Source organism: Durio zibethinus, chromosome 5 (assembly GCF_047325235.1).
Source record: "Durio zibethinus cultivar Kanyao isolate XHJ-2024 chromosome 5, ASM4732523v1, whole genome shotgun sequence".
In the NCBI taxonomy this organism is placed as follows: Eukaryota; Viridiplantae; Streptophyta; class Magnoliopsida; order Malvales; family Malvaceae; genus Durio; species Durio zibethinus.
The window spans coordinates 18,864,545-18,889,628 of record NC_143166.1 but is presented as its reverse complement, the minus strand read 5'-3'; positions in this window follow the sequence as shown (position 1 = coordinate 18,889,628).

Genomic DNA, 25,084 nt, shown 5'->3' with positions numbered 1-25,084 from the left:
CGGTGGCATGGGGTTCCGGTGATCAAGGGGGCCGGGGGGTGTGCGCACATGATGTGCGATGGGAGTTGGTACTTGGCTCTTATATTGGCCCCCTATCCCTCATCAAACCTTGAGAACTCACACCCCTTAAAGAGCATTTGAGATTTTACAGGTTTGCTATCAGTAGCCTTTAAAGTGTCTGAAATGGGGACACTTTTTTCAAATGGTCACAAAATCTTGTACACTTCGTGTTCTTAGCTGAATTTTTTTGTGCATGCCAAAAAAAATTCAAGGATCATGTCTACAAAGTTTGGGGCCAAAATTCCTTCCAAAAAAATTTTAGAAAATCCCGAACCGTAAAAAGTTTCAAAAATCATGAAAAATAGAAAATCAGTCGTCTTGCCATGAAACTTCGTGTGAAGGATTAAGGGACCATTGTGTGAATTTACAAGCCAAAAAAATGGCATCGGCATGCAAAAATATGAAGATGTGCCTAAACCCACCTACCACCTTATCGATCCACGGCTTGCGATCCCGCCTCTCTGGCCGGCCTACTGCCCGCCCGCTCGGCCTCACGCTCGTTTCGTCAGTTGGCTTAGGCATACGAATTTCATTCATAGTGTAAGATCAGACCAGACCAAGGGTTGTGGCAGCAAGATTGACAGCACGCAGAGGGGGACCTGGCCGATCGTCGGCTTGCGCATCCTGCCCCTCTGGCCAACTGAGCGCCCACACGCTCGTTTCGTGGGTTGACTTAGGCATACGGAGTTCATTCCTAGTTTAAGCATACGGAGTTCTTTCCAAGTCAAGATCGGACCAGACAGAGGGTTGTGGCAGCACATGCTGGGCTAGGCATGTGCTGGTGCCGCATTTTTCTTCGCTGCGGCACCATCGTCGGAGCATCACCGGAGAACCTGACCGACGGCATTGGCGTTCCGGCGATCGGGGGGTCGGGGGGTGTGCGCACATGATGTGCGAAGGGTGCTCGTACTTGGCCCTTATATTGGTCCCCTATCCCTCATCAAACTTTGAGAACTCATACCCCTTAAAGAGCATTTTAGATTTTACAGGTTTGCTACCAGTAGCCATTAAAGTGTCTAAAATAGGGACACTTTTTTCAACTGGTCACAAAATCTTGTACACTTCGAGTTTTTAGCTGAATTTTTTTGTGCATCCTAAAAAAAATACAAGGATCACGTCTACCAAGATTGGGGCCAAAACTCCTTCCAAAAAAATTTTTAAAAATCTCGAAACGCAAAAAGTTTTCAAAATCGTGAAAAGTAGAAAATGAGTCGTCTTGCCATGAAACTTCACGTGAAGGCCTAAGGGACCATTGTATGAATTTACAAGCCATAAAAATGGCATTGGTATGCAGAAATATGAAGATGTTCCTAAACCCACCTACCACCCTATCGATCCACGGCTTGCAAATCCCGTTTCTCTAGCCGATGTAGTGCCCGCCCGCCCGTCCGCTCGTTTCGTCGGTTGGCTTAGGCATACAGAGTTCATTCCTAATCTAAGATCAGACCGGACCGAGGGTTACGACAGCAGGATTGATAGCACGCAGAGGGGGACCTGGCCGATCCCCAGCTTGCACATCCCACCCCTCTGGCCGGCTGAGTGCCCGTACGCTCGTTCTGCTGGTTAACTTAGGCATACGGAGTTCATTCCCAGTCTAAGCATACGGAGTTCAGTCCCAGTCTAAGATCAGACTGGACCGAGGGTTGCGGCAGCACAGGCTAGGCTCGGGCATGTGCTGGTGTCGCATTTTTCTTCTTCAGGGCACCATCACCAGAGCATCATCAGAGAACCTGACCGACGGCATTGAGGTTCCGACGATCACCGGGGCCGGGGGTGTGCACACATGATGTGCGATGGGTGCTGGTACTTGGCCCTTATATTGGCCCCCTATCCCTCATCAAACCTCGAGAACTCACACCCCCTTAAAGAGCATTTGAGATTTTATAGGTTTGCTGCCAGTAGCCATTAAAGTGTCTAAAATGGGGACACTTTTTTCAAATGGTCACAATATCTTGTACACTTCGAATTTTTAGCTGAATTTTTTTTTATGCATGCCAACAAAAATACAAGGATCATGTCTACCAAGTTTGGGGGCCAAATCTCCTTCCAAAAAAATTTTAAAAATCCTGAACCGTAAAAAGTTTCAAAAATCGTGAAAAGTAGAAAACGAGTCGACTTGCCATGAAAGCCATTAAAGTGTCTAAAATGGGGACACTTTTTTCAAATGGTCACAATATCTTGTACACTTCGAATTTTTAGCTGAATTTTTTTTTATGCATGCCAACAAAAATACAAGGATCATGTCTACCAAGTTTGGGGGCCAAATCTCCTTCCAAAAAAATTTTAAAAATCCTGAACCGTAAAAAGTTTCAAAAATCGTGAAAAGTAGAAAACGAGTCGACTTGCCATGAAACTTCACGTGAAGGCCTATGGGACCATTGTCTGAATTTACAAGCCATAAAAATGGCATTGGCACGCAGAAATATGAAGATGTGCCTAAACCCACCTACCATCCTATCGATCCACGACTTGGGCATCCCGTCTCTTTGGTCGACGTAGTGCCCGTCTGCCCGCTCGTTTCATCGGTTGGCTTAAGCATACGGAGTTCATTCCCAGTCTAAGATTGGACCGGGCCAAGGGTTGCGGCAGCAGGATTGGCAGCATGCAGAGGCAGACCCGGTCGATCCCTGGCTTGGGCATCCCGCCTCTCTGGCCGGCTGAGCGCCCGCATGCTCGTCTTGTGGGTTAACTTAGGCATATGGAGTTCATTCCCAGTCTAAGCATACGGAGTTCATTCCCAGTCTAGGATTGAATCGAACCGAGGGTTGCGGCAGCACATGTTGGGCTTGGGCGTGTGCTGGTGCCACATTTTTCTTCATCGGGGCACCATCACCGGAGCATCGTCGGATAACCTGACCGACGGCATTGGGGTTCCGACGATCGAGGGGGCCAAGGGGGGTGTGCGCACATGATGTGCGATGGGTGCTGGTACTTGGCACTTATATTGGCCCCCTATCCCTCATCAAACCTCAAGAACTCACACCCCCTTAAAGAGCATTTGAGATTTTACAGGTTTGCTGCCAGTAGCCGTTAAAGTGTCTGAAATGGGGACACTTTTTTCAAATGGCCACAAAATCTTGTACACTTCAAGTTTTTAGCAGAATTTTTTTGTCCATGCCAACAAATAATACAAGGATTACGTCTACCAAGTTTGGGGCCAAAACTCCTTCCAAAAAAATTTTAAAAAATCCCGAACCGTAAAAAGTTTCAAAAATCATGAAAAATAGAAAACGAGTCATCTTGCCATGAAACTTCACGTTAAGGCTTAAGAGACCCTTGTATGAATTTACAGGCCATAAAAATGGCATTGGCATGCAGAAATATGAAGATGTGCCTAAACCCACCTACCACCCTATCGATCCACGGCTTGTGCATCCCGTCTCTCTGGCTGGCGTAGTGCCCGCCCGCCCGCCCGCTCGTTTTGTCGGTTGGCTTAAGCATACGAAGTTCATTCCCAGTCTAAGATTGGACCAGACCAAGTGTTGCGGTAGCAGGATCAGCAGCACGTAGAGGGGAACTCGACCGATCCCCGGTAAGTGCATCCCGTCTCTCTGGCTGGCGTAGTGCCTGCCCACCCGCTCGTTTCATCGGTCGGCTTAGGAATAGGAGTTCATTCCCAGTCTAGGATCAGATCAGACTGAGGGTTGCAGCAGTAGGATCGGTAGTAGGCAGAAGGGGACCCGGCCGATCCTCGGCTTACGCATCTCGCCCCTCTGGCCGGCTGAGCGCTTGAACGCTCGTTTCGTGGGTTGACTTAAGTATACAGAGTTCATTCCCAGTCTAAGCATACAGAGTTCATTCCCTGTCTATGATCGGACCGGACCAAGGGTTGCGGCAGCACATGCTGGGCTCGAGCATGTGCTGGTGCTGCATTTTTCTTCGTCGGGGCACCATCGTCGGAGCATCGTCGGAGAACTTGACCTACGACATTAGGGTTCCGGCGATCGGGGGGCTGGGGGGTGTGCGCACATGATGTGCGATGGGTGCCGGTACGTGGCCCTTATATTGGTCCCCTATCCCTCATCAAACCTTGAGAACTCACACCCCCTTAAAGAGCATTGGAGATTTTACAGGTTTGCTGCTAGTAGCCATTAAAGTGTCTGAAATGGGACACTTTTTTCAAATGGTCACAAAATCTTGTACATTTCGAGTTTTTAGTGGAATTTTTTTGTGCATGCCAACAAAAATACAAGGATCATGTCTACCAAGTTTGGGGCCAAAACTACTTTCAAAAAAATTTTAAAAAATCTCAAACCGTAAAAAGTTTCAAAAATCATGAAAAATAGAAAACGAGTCGTCTTGCCATGAAACTTCACGTGAAGGCTTAAGACACCATTTTATGAATTTACAAGCCATAAAAATGGCATTGGCACGCATAAATATGAAGATGTGCCTAAACCCACCTACCACCCTATCGATCCACGGCTTGCGCATCCCGTCTCTCTTGTCGGCATAGTGCCCGCCCGCCCGCTCGTTTCGTCTATTGGCTTAGGCATACGGAGTTCATTCCCAATCTAAGATCGGACCGGATCGAGGGTTGTGGCAGCAGGATCGGCAGCATGTAGAGGGGGACCCGACCGATCCCCGACTTGTGCATCCTGCCCCTCTGGCCAGCTGAGCGCCCACACGCTCGTTTCGTGGGTTAACTTAGGCGTACGGAGTTCATTCCTAGTCTAAGCATACGGAGATCATTCCCAGTCTAAGATCGGACCGGAATAAGGGTTACGGTAACCCATGCTGGGCTCGGGCATGGGCTGGTGCCGCATTTTTCTTCGTCGGGGCACCATCGTTGGAGCATCGCCGAAGAACTTGACCGACGGCATTGAGGTTTCGGTGATCGGGGGGGCCGGGGGGGTGTGCGCACATGATGTGCGATGGGTGCTGGTACTTGGCCCTTATATTGGACCCCTATCCCTTATCAAAACTCGAGAACTCGCACCCCTTTAAAGAGCATTTGAGATTTTATAGGTTTGCTGGCAGTAGCCATTAAAGTGTCTGAAATGGGGACACTTTTTTCAAATGGTCACAAAATCTTGTACACTTCGAGTTTTTAGCTGAATTTTTTTGTGCATGCCAACAAAAATACAAGGATCACGTCTACCAAGTTTGGGACCAAAACTCTTTCCAAAGAAATTTTAAAAAATCTTGAATCTCAGAAAGTTTTGAAAATTATGAAAAATAGAAAATGAGTCGTCTTGCCATGAAACTTCACGTGAAGGCTTAACGGACCATTGTATGAATTTACAAGCCATAAAAATGGCATTGGCATGCAGAAATATGAGGATGTGCCTAAACACACCTACCACCCTATTGATCCATGGGTTGCGCATCCTGTCTCTCTAGCCGACGTAGTGCCCGCCCGTGTGCCCACCCTCCCGCTCGTCCACCCTCCCGCTCGTTTTATCAGTTGGCTTTGGCTGGCTGAGCGCACGCGCGCTCGTTTCGTGGGTTGAGTTAGGCATATAGAGTTCATTCCCAGTCTAAGCATATGGAGTTCATTCGCAGTCTAAGATCGAACCAGACCGAGGGTTCCGGTAGCACATGCTAGGCTCGGGCATGTGCTGGTACCGCATTTTTCTTCACCGGGGCACCATCATCGGAGTATCGCCAGAGAACCTGACCGATGACATTGGGGTTCCGGGGATCGGGAGGGCCAGGGGGTGTGCGCACATGATGTGCGATGGGTGCTGGTACTTGGCCCTTATATTGGCCCCCTATCCCTCATCAAACCTCAAGAACTCACACCCCCCTTAAAGAGCATTTGAGATTTTACAGGTTTGCTGGCAATAGCCATTAAAGTGTCTGAAATGGGGACACTTTTTTCAAATGGTGACAAAATCTTGTACACTTTGAGTTTTTAGCTGAATTTTTTTGTGCATGCCAACAAAAATACAAGGATCACGTCTACCAAGTTTCGGGCCAAAACTCTTTCCAAAAAAATTTTAAAAAATCCCGATCCTCAAAAAGTTTTGAAAATCATGAAAAATAGAAAACGAGTCGTCTTGCCGTGAAACTTCATGTGAAGGCTTAAGGGACCATTGTATGAATTTACAAGCCAAGAAAATGGCATTGGCACAGAAAAATATGAAGATGTGCCTAAACCCACCTACCACCCTATCGATCCATGGCTTGCGCATCCCGTCTCTCTGGCCGACGTAGTGTTCGCCTGCCCGTCTGCTCGTTTCGTCGATTGGCTTAGGCATACAGAGTTCATTCCCAGTCTAAGATCAGATAAGATCGAGGGTTGCGGTAGTAGAATCGATAGCATGCAGAGGGGGACCCGACCGATCCCCAGCTTGCACATCTCGCACCTCTGGCCGGCTGAGCGCCCGTACCCTCGTTTCGTGGGTTGACTTAGGCATACGGAGTTCATTCCCAGTCTAAGCATACGGAGTTCGTTCCCAGTCTAAGATCGGACTGGACCGAGGGTTGCGACAGCACATGATGGGCTCGGGCATGTGCTGGTGCCACATTTTTCTTCGTCGGGGCACCATCGTTGGAGCATCGTCGAAGACCGACAACATTGGGATTCCGACGATCGGGGGGCCGGGGGGATGTGCGCAAATGATGTGCGATGGGTGCTGGTACTTGGCCCTTATATTGGCCCCTTATCCCTCATCAAACCTTGAGAACTCACACCCCCTTAAAGAGCATTTGCGATTTTACAGGTTTGCTACCAGTAGCCATTAAAGTATCTGAAATGGGGACACTTTTTGCAAATGGCCACAAAATCTTGTACACTTCGAGTTTTTAGCTGAATTTTTTATGCATGCCAACAAAAATACAAGGATCACGTCTACCATGCTTGGGGCAAAAATTTCTTTCGAAAAAATTTAAAAAAATCCCGAACCGCAAAAAGTTTTAAAAATCATGAAAAATAGAAAATGAGTCATCTTGCCATGATAATTCACGTGAAGGCTTAAGGTACCGTTGTATGAATTTACAAGCCATAAAAATGGCATTGGCATGCAGAAATGTGAAGATCGGACCGGACCGAGGGTTGTGGCAGCACATGCTAGGCTCGGGCATGTGCTGGTGCCGCATTTTTCTTCGTCGGGCCACCATCGTCGGAGATCCTGATCGGCGGCATTGGGGTTCCGACGATCAGGGGGGTAGGGGGTGTACGCCCGCCCGCTCATTTCATCGATTGGCTTAGGCATACGGAGTTCATTCCCAATCTAAGATCGAGGGTTGCGGCAGCACTTGCTGGGCTCGAGCATGTGTTGGTGTCATATTTTTCTTCGTCGGGCAGCATCACCGAAGCATCGCAGGAGAACCTGACCGATGGCATTGGGGTTCCGACGATCAGGGGGCCCGGGGGGGTGTGCGTACATGATGTGCAATGGGTGCTGGTACTTGGCCCTTATATTGGCCCCTTATCCCTCATCAAACCTCGAGAACTCACACCCCCTTAAAGAGCATTTGAGATTTTACAGGTTTGCTGCCAGTAGCCATTAAAGTGTCTGAAATGGGGACACTTTTTTCAAATGGTCACAAAATCTTGGACATTTCGAGTTTTTAGCTAAATTTTTTTGTGCATGCCAACAAAAATACAAGGGTCACGTCTACCATGTTTGGGGCCAAAACTCCTTCCGAAAAATTTTAAACAATCCTAAACCACAAAATGATTCGAAAACGTGAAAAATAGAAAACGAGTCGTCTTGTCATGAAATTTCACGTGAAGGCTAAAGGGACTATTGCATGAATTTACAAGCCATAAAAATGGCATTGGCACGTAAAAATATGAAGATGTGCCTAAACCCACCTACCACCCTATCGATCCACGGCTTGCGCATCCCGTCTCTTTGGCCGACGTAGTGCCCGCCCCCCCGCCCGTCCGCTCCTTTCGTCGGTTAGCTTAGGCATATGGAGTTCATTCCCAGTCTAAGATCGTACCCGACCGAGGGTTGCGGCAACAGGATCGGCAGCACGCAGAGGGGGACTTTGGCCGGCTGAGCACCCGCACGCTCGTTTTGTGGGTTGACTTTGGCATACGGAGTTCATTCCCAGTCTAAGCATACGAAGTTCATTCCCAGTCTAAGATCGAATCGGACCGAGGGTTGCGGCAGCACTTGCTGGGCTCGGGCATGTGTTGGTGCTGTATTTTTCTTCGTCGGGGCACCATCGTTGGAGTATCGTCGGAGAACCTGATCGGCGGCATTGGGGTTTCGGCAATCGGGGGGGCCGGGGGGGTATCGCACATGATGTTCGATGGGTGCTGGTACTTGGCCCTTACATCGGCCCCCTATCCCTCATCAAACCTAGACAACTCACACCCCCTTAAAGAGCATTTGAGATTTTACAGTTTTGCTACCAGTAGCCATTAAAGTGTCTAAAATGGGGACAATTTTTTCAAATGGTCACAAAATCTTGTGCACTTCGAGTTTTTAGCTGAATTTTTTTGTGCATGCCAAGAAAAATGGCATGAAACTTCACGTCTAGGCATAAAGGACCATTGTATGAATTTACAAGCCATAAAAATGGCATTGGCACGCAAAAATATGAAGACGTGCCTAAACCCACCTACCACCCTATCGATCCACTGCTTCCGCATCCCGTCTCTCTGGCCGGCGTAGTGCCCGACCGCCCGCCCGCTCGTTTCGTCGGTTAGCTTAGGCATACGGAGTTCATTCCTAGTCTAAGATCGGACTGGATTGAGGGTTGCGGCAGCAAGATCGGTAGCATGCAGAGGGGGACCCGGCCAATCCCCGGGTTACGCATCCTGCCCCTCTGGTCGGTTGAGCACCCGAGCGCTCGTTTGGTGGGTTGACTTAGGCATATGGAGTTCATTCCCAGTCAAGCATACGGAGTTCATTCCCAGTCTAAGATCGGACCAGACCGAGGGTTGCGGTAGCACATGCTAGGCTCAGGCATGTGTTGGTGCCGCATTTTTCTTCGTCGGGGCACCATCACCGGAGCATCGTCGGAGAACCTGACCGGTGGCATTGGGGTTCAGGCGATCGGGGGGTCGGGGGTGTGCGCAAATGATGTGCGATGGGTGCTGGTACTTGGCCCTTATATTGGCCCCATATCCCTCATCAAACCTCAAGAACTCACACCCGCTTAAAGAGCATTTGAGATTTTACAGGTTCGCTGCCAGTAGCCATTAAAGTGTTTGAAATGGGGACACTTTTTTCAAATGATAACAAAATCTTGTACACCTCGAGTTTTTAGCTGAATTTTTTTGTGCATGCCAAAAAAAATACAAGGATCACGTCTACCAAGTTTGGGCCAAAACTCATTCCGAAAAATTTTTAAAAAATCCCGAACGGTAAAAGGTTTCGAAAATCATGAAAAATAGAAATTGAGTCGTCTTGCCATGAAACTTCACGTGAAGGCTTAAAGGACCATTGTATGAATTTACAAGCCATAAAAATGGCATTGGCACGCAAAAATATGAAGATGTGCCTAAGCCTACCTACCACCCTATCGATCCATGGCTTGCGCATCCCGTCTCTCTGGCCGACGTAGTGCCCGGCCGCCCGTCCGCCTGCTCGTTTCGTCCGTTGGCTTAGGCATACGGAGTTCGTTCCCAATCTAAGATCGAAACGAATCAAGGGTTACGGCAGCAGGATCGGTAGCATGTAGAGGGGGACCCAACCGATCCTCAGCTTGATCATCCGGCTCCTCTGGCTGGCTGACCGCCCGCACGCTCGTTTCGTGGATTGACTTAGGCATACGGAGTTCATTCCCAGTCTAAGCATACGGAGTTCATTCCCAGTCTAAGATTGGACCCGACCGAGGGTTGCGGCAGCATATGCTAGGCTCGAGCATGTGTTGGTGCTGCATTTTTCTTCGCCGAGGCACCATCGTCGGAGTAACATCGGAGAACCTGACCGGCGGAATTGGGGTTCTAGTGATTGGGGGGCCGGGGGGGTGTGCGCACGTGATGTGTGATGGGTGCTGGTACTTGGCCCTTATATTGGCCCCCTATCCCTCATCAAACCTCGAAAACTCACACCCCCTTAAAGAGCATTTAAGATTTTACAAGTTTGCTGCCAGTAGCCATTAATGTGTCTGAAATGGGGACACTTTTTTCAAATGGTCACAAAATCTTGTACACTTCGAGTTTTTAGCTGAATTTTTTTTGAATGCCAAAAAAAATACAAGGATAACGTCTACCAAGTTTGGGGCCAAAACTCCTTCCAAAAAAATTTTTAAAAATCCCGAACCATAAAAAGTTTTAAAAATCGTGAAAAATAGAAAACGAGTTGTCTTGCCATGAAACTTCACGTGAATGCTTAAGGGACCATTGTATGAATTTACAAGCCGTAAAAATGGCATTGGCATGCTGAAATATGAAGATGTGCCTAAACCCACCTACTACCCCATCGATCCACGGCTTGCGCATCCCGTCTCACTGGCCGACCTAGTGCCCTCCCGCCCGCCCGCTCGTTTCGTGGGTTGGCTTAGGCAAACAGAGCTCATTCCCAGTCTAAGATTGGACCCGACCGAGGGTTGTGGCAGCAGGATCGACAGCACGCAGAGGGGGACCCGACCGATCCCCGGCTTGCACATCCCGTCCCTTTGGCCGGCTGAGTGCCCGCACGCTCGTTTCTTGGTTTGACTTAGGCATACGGAGTTCATTCCCAGTCTAAGCATACGGAGTTCATTCCCAGTCTAAGATCAGACCAGACCGAGGGTTACGACAGCACATGCTGGGCTTGGGCATGTTCTGGTGCCGCGTTTTTCTTTGTCGGGGCACCATTGTCGGAGCATCGCTGGAGAACCTGACCGGCGGCATTGGGGCTCCGGCGATCGGGGGGGCCGAGGGGGGTGTGCGCACATGATGTGCGATGGGTGTTGGTACTTGGCCCTTATATTGGCCCCCTATTCCTCATTAAACCTTGAGAACTCACACCTCCTTAAAGAGCATTTGAGATTTTACTGGTTTGCTGCCAGTAGCCATTAAAGTGTCTGAAATGGGGACACTTTTTTCAAATGGTCACAAAATCTTGTACACTTCTAGTTTTTAGCTGAATTTTTTATGCATGCTAACAAAAATACAAGGATCACGTCTACCAAGTTTGGGACCAAAAATCCTTTCGAAAAAATTTTTAAAAATCTCGAACCCCAAAAAGTTTTGAAAATCGTGAAAAATAGAAAACGAGTCGTCTTGCCATGAAACTTCACATGAAGGCTTAAAGGACCATTGTATGAATTTACAAGCCATAAAAATGGCATTGGCACGCAGAAATATGAAGATGTGCCTAAACCCACCTACCACCCTATCGATCCACGATTTACGCATCCCGTCTCTCTGGCCGGCGTAGTGCCCGCCCGTCCGCCCGCCGGCCCGCCCGCTCGTTTCGTCAGTTGGCTTAGGCATACGAAGTTCATTCCCAGTCTAAGATTAGACCAGACTGAGGGTTGTGGCAGTAGGATCGGCAGCACGCAGAGGGGGACCCGATCGATCCCCGGCTTGCACATCCCGCCCCTCTTACCGACTGAGCACCCACACACTCGTTTCGTGGGTTGACTTAGGCATACGGAGTTCATTCCCCGTCTAAGCATACGGCGTTCATTACCAGTCTAAGATCGGACTGGACCGAGGGTTACGGCAGCACATGCTGGGCTCAGGCATGTGCTGGTGCCATATTTTTCTTCGTCGGGAAACCATCGTCGGAGAACCTGACCGACGACATTGGGGTTCCAATGATCGGTGGGGTCGGGGGGTGTGGGCACATGATGTGCAATGGGTGCTGGTACTTGGCGCTTATATTGGCCCCCTATCCCTCATCAAACCTCGAGAACTCACACCCCCTTAAAGAGCATTTGAGATTTTACAGGTTTGCTGCCAGTAGCCATTAAAGTGTCTAAAATGGGGAAACTTTTTTCAAATGGTCACAAAATCTTGTACACTTCCAGTTTTTAGCTCAATTTTTTTGTGCATGCCAACAAAAATACAAGGATTACGTCTACCAAGTTTGGGGGTAAAACTCCTTCTGAAAAAATTTTAAAAAATACCGAACCGCAAAAAGTTTCAAAAATTATGAAAAATAAAAAACAAGTCATCTTGCCATGAAACTTCATATGAAGGCTTAAGGGACCATTGTATGAATTTACAAGCCATAAAAATGGCATTGGCACGCAGAAATATGAAGATGTGCCAAAACCCACCTGCCACCCTATCGATCCACGGCTTACGCTCCGGTCTCTCTAGTCGACATAGTGTCAGCCCGCCCGTCCACCCGTTCATTTCATCGGTTGGCTTAGGCATACGGAGTTCATTCCCAATCTAAGATCAGACCGGACCGAGGGTTGCGACAGTAGGACCAGTAGCACGTAGATGGGGACCGCACGCTCATTTTGTGGGTTGACTTAGGCATAAGGAGTTCATTCCTAGTCTAAGCATACGGTGTTCATTCTCAGTCTAAGATCGGACCGGACCGAGGGTTGTGGCAGCACATGCTATGCTCAAGCATGTTTTGGTGCCACTTTTTTCTTCGTCGGGGCAGCATCCCCGGAGCATCGCTGGAGAGCCTGACTGACGGCATTCGGGTTCCGGCGATCAGGGGGGTTGGGGGGTGTGCGTGCAGATGTGCGATGGGTGCTGGTACTTGACTCTTATATTGGCCCCCTATCCCTCATCAAACCTTGAGAACTCACACCCCCTTAAAGTGCATTTGAGATTTTACAGGTTTGCTGCCAGTAGCCATTAAAGTGTCTGAAATGGGGACACTTTTTTCAAATGGTCACAAAATCTTGTACACTTCGAGTTTTTAGCTGAATTTTTTTGTGCATGCCACCAAAAATACAAGGATCACGTCTACCAAGTTTGGGGCCAAAACTCCTCTCGAAAAAATTTTCAAAAAGCCCCGAACCGTAAAAGTTTCAAAAATCATGAAAAATAGAAAACAAGTCGTTTTGCCATGAAACTTCACGTGAAGGCTTAAGGGACCATTGTATGAATTTACAAGCCATAAAAATGGCATTGGCACGTAGAAATATGAAGATGTGCGTAAACCACCTACCCCCCTATCGATCCACAGCTTGCGCATCCCGTCCCTCTGGCCGGTGTAGTGCCCGCCGGCTCACCCGCTCGCTTGTTTCATCAGTTGGCTTAGGCATACAGAGTTCGTTCCCAGTCTAAGATTGTACCAGACCGAGGGTTGCGGTAGCAGGATCACCAGCACGTAGAGGGGGACCCGATCGATCTCCGGCTTGCGCATCCTGCCCCTCTGGCCTGCTAAGCGCCCGCACGCTCGTTTCATGGGTTGACTTAGGCATACGAAGTTCATTCCCAGTCTAAGCATACGGAGTTCATTCCCAGTCTAAGATCGGACCGGACCGAGGGTTACGGTAGCACATGCTGGGCTCGGGCATGTGCTGGTGTCGTATTTTTCTTCGTCGGGGCACCATCCCCGGAGCATCGCCGAAGAACCTGATCGACGGCATTGAGGTTCCGACGGTTGGTGGGGCCGGGGGGGTGTTCGCACATGATGTGCGATGGGTGCTGGTACTTGGCCCTTATATTGGCCCCCCTATCCCTCATCAAACCTCGAGAACTCACACCCCCTTAAAGAGCATTTGAGATTTTACAGGTTTGCTGCCAGTAGCCATTAACGTGTCTGAAATGGGGACACTTTTTTCAAATGGTCACAAAATGTTGTACACTTCAAGCTTTTAGCTGAATTTTTTTGTCCATGCCAAAAAAAAGACAAGGATCACGTCTATTAAGTTTGGGGCCAAAACTCCTTTCGAAAAAATTTTAAAAAATCCCGAACCATAAAAAGTTTCAAAAATCATGAAAAATAGAAAACGAGTCGTCTTGCCATGAAACTTCACGTGAAGGCTTATGGGACCATTGTATGAATTTACAAGCCATAAAAATGGCATTGGCAGGCAGAAATATGAAGTTGTGCCTAAACCACCTACCACCGTATCGATACACAGCTTGCTCATCCCGTCCCTCTGGTCGATGTAGTGCTCGCCCGCTTGCTTGTTTCGTCGGTTGGCTTAGGCACACAGAGTTTGTTCCCAGTCTAAGATTGTAGCAGACCGAGGGTTGCGGTAGCAGGATCACCAGCACGCAGAGGGGGACCCGGTCGATCCCCGACTTGCGCATCCTGCCCCTCTGGCCTGCTGAGCGCCCGCACACTCGTTTCGTGGGTTGACTTAGGCATACGGAGTTCATTCCCAGCCTAAGCATACGGAGTTCATTCCTAGTCTAAGATCGGACCAGACCGAGGGTTACGGCAGCACATGCTGGGCTCGGGCATGTGCTGGTGCCACATTTTTCTTCGTCGGGGCACCGTCACCGGAGCATCGCCAGAGAACCTGATCGACGACATTGGGGTTCCGACGATTGGTAGGGTCGGGGGTTGTGCGCACATGATGTGCGATGGGTGCTGATACTTGGCCCTTATATTGGCCCCCTATCCCTCATCAAACCTCGAGAACTCACACCCCCTTAAAGAGCATTTGAGATTTTACAGGTTTGCTGCCAGTAGCCATTAAAGTGTCTGAAATGGGGACACTTTTTTCAAATGGTCACAAAATCTTGTTCACTTCGAATTTTTAGCTGAAATTTTTTGTGCACACCAAAAAAAATACAAGGATCACTTCTACCAAGTTTGGGGCCAAAACTCCTTCCGAAAAAATTTTAAAAAATCTCGAACCATAAAAAGTTTCAAAAATCGTGAAAAATAGAAAATGAGTCGTCTGGCCATGAAACTTCACGTGAAGGCTTAAGGGACCATGGTATGAATTTACAAGTCATAAAAATGGCATTGGCATGCAGAAATATGAAGATGTGCCTAAACCCACCTACCACCCTATCGATCCACGGCTTGCGCATCTCGTCTCTCTGGCCGACGTAGTGGCCACCCGTCTGCTCGTTTAGTCGGTTGGCTTAGGCATACGGGGTTCATACCCAATCTAAGATCGGACCAGATCGAGGGTTGCGGCAGCAGGATCGGCAGCACGCAGAGGGGGACCCAGCCAATCCCTGGCTTGCGCATCTTGCCCCACTAGCTGGCTGAGGGCCCGCACGCTCGTTTCATGGGTTGACTTAGGCATACGGAGTTCATTCCCAGTCTAAGCATACGGAGTTCATTCCCAGTTTAAGATCGGACCAGACCGATGGTTGCGACAGCACATGCTGGGCTCGGGCATGTGCTGGTGCTGCATTTTTCTTCGCCGGAGCATCGCCGGAGAACCTGACCGATGGCATTGGGGTTCTGGCGATCAGGGGGGCCGGGGGGGTGTGCGCACTTGATGTGCCATGGGTACTGGTAGTTGGCCCTTATATTGGCCCCCAATCCCTCATCAAACCTCGAAAACTCACATCCCCTTAAAGAACATTTGAGATTTTACAGGTTTGCTGCCAGTAGCTATTAAATTGTCTGCAATGGGGACACTTTTTTCAAATGGTCACAAAATCTTATACACTTCGAGTTTTTAGCTGAATTTTTTTGTGCATGCCAACAAAAATACAAGGATCACGTCTACCAAGTTTGGGGCCAAAACTCCTTTCGAAAAAATTTTAAAAAATCTCGAACTGTAAAAAGTTTCAAAAATCATGAAAAATAGAAAACGAGTCGTCTTGCCATGAAACTTCACATGAAGGCTTAAGGGACCATTGTATGAATTTAAAAGCCATAAAAATGGCATTGGCATGAAGAAATATGAAGATGTGCGTAAACCCACCTACCACCCTATCAATCCACGGCTTGCGCATCCCGTCTCTCTGGCCGGCATAGTGCCTGCCCACCCGTCCGTCCGCCCGCTCGTTTCATCGGTTGGCTTAGGCATATAGAGTTCATTCCTGGTCTAAGAACAAACCCGACTGAGGGTTGTGGTAGCAGGATCGGTAGCACGCAGAGGGGGACCTGATCGATCCCCGACTTGCACATCTGGCCCCTCTGGCCGGCTGAACGCCCGCACGCTCGTTTCGTGGGTTGACTTAGGCATGCAGAGTTCATTCCCAGTCTAAGCATACGGAGTTCATTTCCAGTCTAAGATCGAACCAGACCGAGGGTTGTGAGAGCACATGCTGGGCTCGGGCATGTGCTGGTGCCGCATTTTTCTTCGTCGGGGCACCATCACCAGAGCATCACCGGAGAACCTGACCGGCGGCATTAGGGTTCCAGCGATCGGGGGGGTGTGCGCACATGATGTGCGATGGGTGCTGGTACTTGGCCCTTATATTGGCCCCCTATCCCTCATCAAACCTCGAGAACTCACACCCCCTTAAAGAGCATTTGAGATTTTACAGGTTTGCTGCCAGTAGCCATTAAATTGTCTAAAATGGGGACACTTTTTTCAAATGGTCACAAAATCTTGTACACTTCGAGTTTTTAGCTGAATTTTTTGTGCACACCAACAAAAATACAAGGATCACGTCTACCAAATTTGGGGCCAAAACTCCTTCCGAAAAAATTTTAAAAAATCTCGAACCGTAAAAAGTTTCAAAAATTGTGAAAAATAGAAAACGAGTCGTCTTGCCATGAAACTTCACGTGAAGGCTTAAGGAACCATTGTATGAATTTACAAGGCATAAAAATTGCATTGGCATGCAGAAATATGAAGATGTGCCTAAACCCACCTACCACCCTATTGATCCATGTCTTGCGCATCCCGTCTCTCTGGTCGACGTAGTGCCCGCCCGCCCACCCGCTCGCTCGTTTCGTCGTTTGGCTTAGGCATACAGAGTTCATTCACAGTCTAAGATCAAACCAGATCGAGGGTTGCGATAGCAGGATCGGTAGCACACAGAGGGGGACCTTGCCAATCCTCGGTTGGAACATGCCGCCCTCTAGTCAGTTCAGCACCCGTACGCTCGTTTCGTGGGTTGACTTAGGCTTACGGAGTTCATTCCCAGTCTAAGCATACGGAGTTCATTTCCAGTCTAAGATCGGATCAGACTGAGGGATGCGCCAGCACATGCTAGGCTCAGGCATATACTGGTGCCGCATTTTTCTTCGTCGGGGCACCATCGCCGGAGCATCACCAGAGAACCTGATCGACGACATTGGGGTTTTGGCGATCGTGGGCCGGGGGGGTGTGCGCACATGATGTGCGATGGGTGCTGGTACTTGGCCCTTATATTGACCCCCTGTCCCTCATCAAACCTCGAGAACTCACACCCCCTTAAAGAGCAATCGAGATTTTACAGGTTTGCTGCTAGTAGCCATTTAAGTGTCTGAAATGGGGGTATTTTTTTCAAATGGTCACAAAATCTTGTACACTTCGAGTTTTTAGCTGAATTTTTTTGTGCATGCCAATAAAAATACAAGGATCACGTCTACCAAGTTTGGGGTCGAAAATCCTTCCAAAAAAATTTCAAAAAATCTCGAACAGCAAAAAGTTTCAAAAATCATGAAAAATAGAAAACGAGTCGTCTTGCCATGAAACTTCACGTGAAGGCTTAAAGGACCATTGTATGGATTTACAAGCCATAAAAATGGCATTGGCATGCAGAAATATGAAGATGTGCCTAAACACACCTACCAGCCTATCGATCCACGGCTTGCGCATTCCGTCTCTCTGGCCGGCGTAGTGCCTGCCCGCCCGCTCGTTTCGTCTGTTGCCTTAGGCATACGGAGTTCATTCCTAGTCTAAGATTAGACCAGACCGAGGGTTGCGGCAACAGGATCGGCAGCACGTAGAGGGGGACCCGACCGATCCCCGGCTTGCGCGTCCCACCCCTCTGGTCGGCTGAGCACCCGCACGCTCGTTTCATGGGTTCACTTAGGCATACGGAGTTCATTCCCAATCTAAGCATACGAAGTTCAGTGCCAGTCTAAGATCGGACTGACCGAGGGTTGCGACAGCACATGCTGGGCTCGGGCATGTGCTGGTGCCGCATTTTTCTTCGTCGGGGCACCATCGTCGGACCATCGCCGGAGAACCTGACTGACGGCATTGGTGTTCCGACGATCGGAGGGGCCGGGGAGGGTGTGCGTACATGATGTGCGATTGGTGCTGGTACTTGGCACTTATATTTGCCCCCTATCCCTCATCGAACCTCGAGAACTCACACCCCCTTAAAGAGCATTTGAGATTTTACAGGTTTGCTGCCAGTAGCAATTAAAGTGTCTGAAATGGGGACACTTTTTTCAAATGGCCACAAAATCTTGTACACTTCGAGTTTTTGGCTGAATTTTTTTGTGCATGGCAAAAAAAATACAGGGATCATGTCTACCAGGTTTGGGGCCAAAACACCATCCGAAAAAATTTTAAAAAATCTTGAACCGCAAAAAGTTTCAAAAATCGTGAAAAATAGAAAACGAGTCATCTTGCCATGAAACTTCACTTGAGGGCTTAAGGGACCACTGTATGAATTTACAAGCCGTAAAAATGGCATTGGCATACAGAAATATGAAAATGTGCCCAAACCCATCTACCACCCTATCGATCCACGGCTTGCGCATACCGTCTCTCTAGCCGACCTAGTGCCCGCCAGCCCATCCGCCCGTTGTTTCATCGGTTGGCTTAGGCATACAGAGTTCATTCCTAGTCTAAGATTAGACCAGACCAAGGGTTGCGGCAGCAGGATCAGCAGCACATAGAGGGGGACCATGTCGATCCCCGGCTTGTGCATCCCGCCCCTCCGGTCGGCTGAGCGCTTGTACGCTCGTTTCATGGATTGACTTAGCCATATGGAGTTCATTCCCAGTCTAAGCATACGAAGTTCATTCCTAGTCTAAGATCAGACTGGACCGAGGGATACGGCAGCACATGCTGGGCTCAGGCATGTGCTGGTGCCACATTTTTCTTCGTCGGGGCACCATCACCGGAGCATCTCCGGAGAACCTGACCGACGGCATTGGGGTTCTGACGATCGGGGGGGTCGGGGGGGTGTGCGCACATGTTGTGTGATGGGGGCTGGTACTTGGCCCTCATATTGGCCCCCTATCGCTCATCAAACCTCAAGAACTCACACCCTCTTAAAGAGCATTTGAGATTTTACAGGTTTGCTGCCAGTAGCCCTTGAAGTGTCTGAAATGGGGAAACTTTTTTCAAATGGTCACAAAATCTTGTACACTTCGATTTTTTAGCTGAATTTTTTTGTGCATGGCAAAAAAAATACAGGGATCACGTCTACCAAGTTTGGGGCCAAAACTCCTTCCGAAAAACTTTTAAAAAATCCCGAACCGTAAAAAGTTTTGAAAATCGTGAAAAATAGAAAACGAGTCATCTTGCCATGAAACTTCACTTGAAGGCTTAAGGGACCATTGTATGAATTTACAAGCCATAAAAATGACATTGGCATGCAGAAATATGAAGATGTGCCTAAACCCACCTACCACCCTATCGATCCACGGCTTGCGCATCCCGTCTCTCTGGTCGGTGAAGTGCCCGCCCGCCCACCCGCCCGCTGTGTCATCGGTTGTCTTAGGTATACGAAGTTCATTCCCAGTATAAGATCAGACCAGACCGAGGGTTGTGGCAGCAAGATCAGCAGCACGCAGAGGGGGACCCGGTCGATTCCCGGCTTATGCATCTCGCCCCTCTGGCCGTTTGAGCGCCCGTACGCTCGTTTTGTGGATTGACTTAGGCATACGGAGTTCATTCCCAGTCTAAGCATACGGAGTTCATTCCCAGTCTAAGATCAGATCGGACCGAGGGTTGCGGCAGCACATGCTGGGCTCGAGCATGTGCTGGTGTTACATTTTTCTTCGTCGGGGCACCATCGTCGAAGAACCTGACCGGTAGCATTGGGTTTTCGACGATCGAGGGGGCCGGGGGGTGTCCGCACGTGATGTGCGATGGGTGCTGGTACTTGGCCCTTATATTGGTCCCCTATCCCTCATAAAACCTAAAGAACTCACACCCCCTTAAAAAGCATTCGAGATTTTACAGGTTTGCTGCCAATAGCTATTAAAGTGTCAGAAATGGGGACACTTTTTTCAAATGGTCAGAAAATATTGAACATTTTGAGTTTTTAGCTGAATTTTTTTGTGCATGCCAACAAAAATACAAGGATCACGTCTACCAAGTTTAATACCAAAACTCCTTCTGAAAAAATTTTAAAAAATCCCGAACCACAAAAAGTTTCGAAAATCATGAAAAATGGAAAACGAGTCGTCTTGCCATGAAACCTCACCTGGAGGCTTAAGGGACCATTGTATGAATTTACAAGCCATCAAAATAGCATTGTCATGCAGAAACATGAAGATGTGCCTAAACCCACCTACCACCCTATCAATCAATGGCTTGCGCATCCCGTTTCTCTGGCTGGCATAGTGCCGCCCACCCGCCTGCTCGCTCGTTCTGTCCATTAGCTTAGGCATACGGAGTTCATTCCTAGTCTTATATCGGATCGAACCGAGGGTTGCGGCAGCAGGATAGGCAGCACGCAGAGGGGGACCCGATCGATCCCCAACTTACGCATCCCGTTCTTCTGGCCGGCTGAACGCCCGTACGTTCATTTCATGAGTTGACTTAGGCATACCAAGTTCATTCCCGGTCTAAGATCGGATCGGACCGAGGGTTGTGGTAACACATGCTGGGCTCGGGCATGTGCTGGTGTCGTATTTTTCTTCGTCAGGGCACCATCGTCGGAGCATCCCCGGAGACCTGATCGACGACATTGGGGTTCCGGCGATCGAGGGGGCCGGGGGGTGTGCGCACATGATGTGCGATGGGTGCTGGTAATTGGCCCTTATATTGGCCCCCTATCCCTCATAAAACCTCGAGAACTCACACCCCCTTAAAGAGCATTTGAGATTTTATAGGTTTGCTGCCAGTAGCCATTAAAGTGTTAGAAATGGGGACATTTTTTTCAAATGGTGACAAAATCTTGTACACTTCGAGTTTTTAGCTGAATTTTTTTGTGCATGTCAACAAAAATACAAGGATCACGTCTACCAAGTTCGAGGCCAAAACTCCTTTCGAAAAAATTTTAAAAAATCTCGAACCGCAAAAAGTTTTGAATTTCGTGAAAAATAGACAACGAGTCGTCTTGCCATGAAACTTCAAGTGAAGGCTTAAGGGACCATTTTATGAATTTACAAGCCATAAAAATGGTATTGGCATGCAGAAATATGAAGATGTGCCTAAACCCACCTACCACCCTATCGATCCACGACTTGCGCATCCCGTCTCTCTGGCCGGGGTAGTGCCCGCCCGCCCGCCAGCCCGCTCGTTTTATCGGTTGGCTTAGGCATACGGAGTTCATTCCTAGTCTAAGATCAGACCGGACTGAGGGTTGTGGCAGTAGGATTGGCAACACACAGAGGGGGACCCGATCGATCCTCGGATTACGCATCCCGCCCCTCTGGCCGGCTAAGCGCCCGCATGCTCGTTTCGTGGGTTGACTTAGGCATACGGAGTTCATTCCCCATCTAAGCATACGGAGTTGATTCCCAGTCTAAAATCGGACCGGACCGAGGGTTGGGGTAGCACATGCTGGGCTCGAGCATGTGCTGGTGCCACATTTTCCTTCCCCGGGGCACCATCGCTGGAGCGTCGCCAGAGAACCTAATGGGTGGCATTGAGGTTCCGGTGATTGGGGGGGCCGGGGGGGTGCGCACATGATGTGCGATGGGTGCTGGTACTTGGCCCTTATGTTGGCCCCCTATCCCTCATCAAACCTTGAGAACTCACACACCCCTTAAAGAGCATTTGAGATTTTACAGGTTTGCTGCCAGTAGCAATTAAAGTGTCTGAAATGGGGACACTTTTTTCAAATGGTCGCAAAATCTTGTACACTTCGAGTTTTTAGCTGAATTTTTTTGTGCATGCCAACAAAAATACATGGATCACGTCTACCAAGTTTGGGGCCAAAAATCCTTCTGAAAAAATTTTAAAAAATCTCGAACCGCAAAAAGTTTCAAAAATCGTGAAAAATAGAAAACGAGTCGTCTTGCCATGAAACTTCACGTGAAGGCTTAAGGGACCATTGTATGAATTTACAAGCCATAAAAATGGCAATGGCACGTAGAAGTATGAAGATGTGCCTAAACCCACCTACCACCATATCGATCCATGACTTGCGCATCCCGTCTTTCAGGCCGACGTAGTGCCCGCCCACCCGCCCGCTCGTTCCATCGGTTGGCTTAGGCATACAGAGTTCATTCCCAGTCTAAGATCGAACCAGACTGAGGGTTGTGGCAGCAAAATCGGCATCACCCAGAGGGGGACCCGACCGATCCCCGGCTTGCGCATCCCGCCCCTCTGGCCAACTGAGCGCTAGCACGCTCGTTTCATGGGTTGACTTAGGCATACGGAGTTCATTCACAGTCAAAGCATACGAAGTTCATTCTCGGTCTAAGATCAGACTGGACCGAGGGTTGGGGCAGCACATGCTGGGCTCGGGCATGTGCTGGTGCCGCATATTTCTTCGCTGGGGCACCATCGCCGGAGAACCTGACCGGCGACATTGGGGTTCTGACAATCGGGGGGGCCGGGGGGGTGCACACATGATGTGCGATGGGTGCTGGTACCTGGCCCTTATATTGGCCCCCAATCCCTCATCAAACCTTGAGAACTCACACCCCCTTAAAGAGCATTTGAGATTTTACAGGTTTGCTGCCAGTGGCCATTAAAGTTTTTGAAATGGGGACACTATTTTCAAATGGTCACAAAATCTTGTACACTTCGAGCTTTTAGCTCAATTTTTTTGTGCATGCCAAAAAAAATACAAGGATCACGACTATCAAGTTTGGCACCAAAACTCCTTCCGAAAAAATTTAAAAAAAACTCGAACCGCAAAAGTTTTGAAAATCGTGAAAAATAGGAAACGAGTTGTCTAGCCATAAAAATGGCATTGGCACATAGAAATATGAAGATATGCCTAAACCCACCTACCACCCTATTGATCCACGGCTTGCACATCCTGTCTCTCTGGTCGGCGTAGTGCCCACCCGTCCGTCCGTCTGCTCGTTTCGTCGATTGGCTTAGGCATACAGAGTTCATTCCCAGTCTAAGATCAGACCGGATCGAGGGTTGCAGCAGCAGGATCGACAGCACGTAGAGGGGGATTCGGCCAATCCCCGGCTTGCGCATCCCGCTCCTTTGGCCGGCTAAGCACCCACACGCTCATTTCGTGGGTTGACTTAGGCATACGGAGTTCATTCCCAGTCTAAGCATACAGACTTCATTCCCAGTCTAAGATCAGACCAGACCAAGGGTTACGGAAGCACATGCTAGGCTCGGGCATGTGCTGCTGCCGTATTTTTCTTCGTCAGGGCACCATCGCCGGAGCATCGCCAAAGAACCTGACCAGCGACATTGGGGTTCCGACGATCGGGGAGGCCGGGAGGGGTGTGCGCACATGATGTGCGATGGGTGCTGGTACTTGGCCCTTATATTGGCCCCCTATCCCTCATCAAACCTCGAGAACTCACACCCCCTTAAAGAGCATTTGAGATTTTACAGGTTTGCTGCCAGTAGCAATTAAAGTGTCTGAAATGGGGACACTTTTTTCAAATGGTCACAAAATCTTGTACACTTCGTGTTTTTAGCTGAATTTTTTTGTGCATGCCAACAAAAATACAAGGATCACGTCTACCAAGTTTGGGGCCAAAACTACTTTCTAAAAAATTTTAAAAAATCTCGAGCCGCAAAAAGTTACAAAAATCGTGAAAAATAGAAAACAGGTCGTCTTGCCATGAAACTTCATGTGAAGGATTAAGGGACCATTGTATGAATTTACAAGCCATAAAAATGGTATTGGCATGCAAAAATATGAAGATGTACCTAAACCCACCTACCACCCTATTGATCTGTGGTTTGCGCATCCCGTCTCTCTGGTCGACGTCGTGCCCGCCCACCCGCTCGTGTCATCGGTTCGCTTATGCATATGGAGTTCATTTCTAGTCTAAGATTGGACCAAACCGAGGGTTGCGGTAGCAGGATCGACAGCACGTAGAGGGGGACTCGGTCGATCCCCGACTTGCGTATCCCGCCCCTCTGGTCGGTTGAGTGCCCGCACGCTCGTTTTGTGGGTTGACTTAGGCATACGGAGTTCATTCCCAGTCTAAGATCAGACTGGACTGAGGGTTGCGGCAGCACATGCTGGGCTCGGGCATGTGCTGAGCACCATCGCCGGAGCATCGTCGGAGAACCTGACCAGTGGCATTGGCGTTCTGGTGATCGGGGGGGATGTGTGATGGGTGCTGGTACTTTGCCCTTATATTAGCCCCCTATCCCTCATCAAACCTCGAGAACTCACACCCCCTTCAAGAGCATTTGGGATTTTATAGGTTTGCTGCCAGTAGCAATTAAAGTGTCTGAAATGGGGACACTTTTTTCAAATGGTCACAAAATCTTGTACACTTCATGTTTTTAGCTGAATTTTTTTGTGCATGCCAACAAAAATACAAGGATCACGTCTACCAAGTTTGGGGCCAAAACTACTTCCGAGTCCTGTTGCCATGAAACTTCACGTGAAGGCTTAAGGGACCATTGTATGAATTTACAAGCCATAAAAATGGTATTGGCATGCAAAAATATGAAGATGTGCCTAAACCCACCTACCACCCTATCGATGCGCGACTTACGCATCCCGTCTCTCTGGTCGATGTAGTGCCCGTCCGCCCACCCCCGGCTCGTTTCATCGGTTGGCTTACGTATATGGAGTTCATTCCTAGTCTAAGATTGGACCAGACCGAGGGTTACGGTAGCAGGATCGACAGCACAGAGAGGGGGACCCGATCGATCCTCGGCATGCGCATCTCACCCCTCTGGTCGACTGAGTGCCCGCACGCTCATTTTGTTGATTGACTTAGGCATACGGAGTTCATTCCCAGTCCAAGCATATGGAGTTCATTCCCAGTCTAAGATCGGATCAGACCGAGGGTTGTGGCAGCACATGCTGGGCTCGGGCATGTGCTGGTGACGCAATTTTCTTCATCGGGGCACCATCACCAGAGCATCGCCGAAGAACCTGACCGAATACATTGGGGTTCCGATGATCGAGGGGGCCGTGGGGGGTGTACGCACATGATGTGCGATGGGTGCTGGTACTTGGCCCTTATATTGGCCCCTTATCCCTCATAAAACCTCGAGAACTCACACCCCCTTAAAGAGCATTTGAGATTTTACAGGTTTGCTACCAGTAGCCATTAAAGTG